Here is a 3458-nt window from a genome sequence, read left to right on the forward strand (position 1 = left end):
GTATTGTTTGTTTGAATCTTCCCATCGATGTGTTAGGACTATAACTGGTCAGTCTACTGCTAGCCACTAACCATCTCTGCTTACCATGCTTGTGAATTAAGGCTATATCGATGCAATATGCACAGTATGCACATATGTCAATTACAGACTGACCAGTTGCAGTCCTAACACATCGATGGGAAGATTCAAACAAACAATACCAAGTGAATTTAAACTTCACCCCATCGCACAAGCAAGTGGCTATCAGGGCTCAGTGGCCGAGTGGATAACGCGATGGCGTTTGAAGCGAGGGTACTGGGTTCGAGTCCCAGAGTGAACATCAACTCTGAGATGCAGGTACATCCAGCTGACGAGTCCCAAATAGGACGAAACGCGCGTCCTGGATTCCACTGCTAGCCACTATCCATCTCTGCTTACCATATACCACATAGTTCTGATAACTTTTATCTATTTGATATAAATATTGAAACTAAACAAACCAACATTAATCAACATAAACGCTATCAACTGTGTAACTGAGCAAAACTGTCGATAAGAAAGAGAATCAGTGTGAAAATAAAAAAAACCTGAGAAAAACTGCTCACAGACATTTTCGTCAGACCATAAAGATTTGATGTTTGAAAAAAAGCTCCTGAGTATCTTATTTCTGTTTTAAAGCTTCGGCTGATAACATTGTCTAGAGTGATAATAATGCCGGTCAAAATAGATTACTAAGTTTAAAACAACACAATACCACAAAAACCTTATTTGAGCTGTAAATGATTTAGCCATTTCAACCACACTTAATTCGATGGTGATTTCCATACAGTAGCTACACATTTAATTGGTTTTTATTAGACATACTTGTGTAATATGATTTCTGGGTGTTTTTCAAAAACTTATGGTAAACATACTGTTCATAATTGCGTCGTCTAACTGTAATAATGATATACATTTGTTTCGATTATCATTAAAATATGTCCTAAATATAACTTTTAATTGATACGTATGTGATTATCAAAGTTAATAGGTAAAAATTTGTGCAGAAATAAGCTAAAACGACAATTCCTATCTATTATAGGGATGGTACATCTAAAATTGAAAAGTCATGTAGCTCATTTGGTAACTGTTGACAACATAACTGGAAACTTTTGATAAAGAAGTTCAGTGAACTAAATGTTTTCAAAATGAATACATTTGCTTTTACTAACTCTTAAATAGATGATCACTTTTTACAGGTAACTAACATTAGGACAGTGTCAAATCTAGTCTTACAATTAATGATAGGGGCTATACCTTTTGTATGAATGTCAATAATATTTCCTCATAAAACACTACTGACTAGAATCTTTGGAATAGAAAATCTAGAGTATTCTCCTTTGAAAACTTACCTCTCAAAGTAGGAAGGAGTAAAACTATGTACAGTAGATACAGAATATACTAAAAAGGAACCACAAATACATTAAAAGTGATGGCAACTTTTTCCTGGTTATTGTTTCCTAAAGAGGTGTTTTATGAAACAGGGTTGCTGACCCTACTCCTAACACTTCTACTTTACCGGGACCTGAGATTCGCAGTGATTCTAGAGGCGATGCAGATGAAATCATTAACAATAATAGATCTAACTAAAGTTTTGAACTATCCAAATTCAAAAAGATCTAAAAGACATAACGACAACTTGATTATACTCAAATAACATTGTTACTTACTTACTTACACCTGTTTCCCCTCGTGGAGGAGCATAGGCCGCTCACCAGCATTCTCCATCCAACTCTGTCCCAAGCAATCCTTTCCAGTTTTCTCCAGTTTTTATTCATCCTTTTCATATCTGCTTCTATTTCCCGGCGTAGTGTGTTCTTTGGCCTTCCTCTTTTCCGCTTCCCTTCCGGATTCCGAGTTAGGGATTGCCTTGTAATGCACATTGGTGATTTCCTTAATGTATGTCCTATCCACTTCCAACGTCTTTTCCTAATTTCCTCTTCAGCTGGAAGCTGGTTTGTCCTCTCCCATACAACGCTGTTGCTGATAGCATCCGGCCAATGGATGTTGAGTATTTTGCGTAGACAACTGTTTATAAACACTTGTACCTTCCTGATGATGATCGTAGTAGTTCTCCACGTTTCAGCTCCATACAGTAGGACTGTCTTGACGTTCGTATTGAAGATTCTTATTTTGAAATTAGTTGACAGTTGTTTTGAGTTCCATATGTTCTTCAATTGTAGAAATGCTGTCCTTGCTTTGCCAATCCTCGCCTTTACATCTGCATCAGATCCTCCTTGTTTATCGACGATGCTTCCCAGGTAAGTGAATGTTTCCACCTCTTCCAGAGTTTCGCCATCAAGTGTGATTGGGTTGGTGTTCTCCGTGTTGCATTTGAGAATCTTGCTTTTTCCTTTGTGTATGTTGAGACCTATTGATGTAGAGACTGCTGCTACATTTGTTGTCTTCGTCTGTATTTGTCCGTGTGTATGAGAGAGGAGGGCTAGGTCATCTGCGAAGTCCAAATCATCTAATTGATTTTGAGACGTTCATTGTATTCCGTGCTTCCCGTCAGATGTCGAGGTCTTCATAATCCAGTCAATCACTAGAAGGAAGAGGAAGGGGGGAGAGTAGACAGTCTTGTCTGACTCCGGTCCTTACTGGAAATGCATCTGTCAGCTGTCCTCCATGCACCACTTTGCACTGTAGTCCATCGTATGAGTTTTGGATAATGTTGACAATCTTTTCGGGAACTCCATAGTGTCGAAAAAGTTTCCATAATGTTCTCCTATCCACACTAACAAACGCCTTCTCATAGTCAATGAAGTTGATATATAGTGATGAGTTCCACTCAACTGATTGTTAAACGATGATCCGTAGTGTCGCAATCTGGTCTGTGCACGACCTATCCTTACGGAATCCAGCCTGTTGATCCCTAAGTTCGGCGTCTACTGCGTCTTTCATCCGATTCAGCAGCACTCTGTTGAAAACTTTTCCTGGTACTGATAACAAACTGATGCCTCTGTAGTTCTCACATTTGCTCAGATCTCCTTTCTTTGGTGTCTTGATGAGATATCCTTCTTTCCAGTCCATTGGCACTTGTTCCTCTTCCCAAATCTTCTTGAATAGAAGGTGAAGCATGTTTGCAGTCATTTCAATGTCTGACTTCAGTGCTTCTACTGGTATATTGTCAGGTCCTGCCGCCTTCCCACATTTGATTTGTCCGATGGCCATCTTGACTTCTTCGATCGTTGGTGGAGTGACATCTATAGGAAGGTCAGTGTGCGCTGCTTCGATGTTCGGTGGATTCAATGGGGCTGGTCTATTCAGCAGTTCCTCGAAGTATTCTGCCCATCTTTTCCTCTGTTCTTGAATCTCAGTGATTGTCTTTCCTTCTTTGTCCTTGACTGGTCTCTCTGGTTTGCTATATTTCCCTGCCAATTTCTTCGTTGTATCATATAGTTGTCTCATATTCCCTTCTCTTGCAGCTTTTTCCGCCG

The 3458-nt window shown here is 39.3% G+C and overlaps 1 non-coding gene across 1 annotated transcript; it reads left to right on the plus strand.

Annotated features, from left to right (window-relative positions):
* Positions 1-249: 249 nt before the first annotated feature.
* Positions 250-319, plus strand: Smp_tRNA_01400_Pseudo_TTG.1.1. The gene has a single exon. It is a non-coding gene (tRNA).
* Positions 320-3458: the final 3139 nt, after the last annotated feature.

The sequence above is a fragment of the Schistosoma mansoni genome, chromosome 1 (assembly GCF_000237925.1).
Source record: "Schistosoma mansoni strain Puerto Rico chromosome 1, complete genome".
Classification (NCBI taxonomy): domain Eukaryota; kingdom Metazoa; phylum Platyhelminthes; class Trematoda; order Strigeidida; family Schistosomatidae; genus Schistosoma; species Schistosoma mansoni.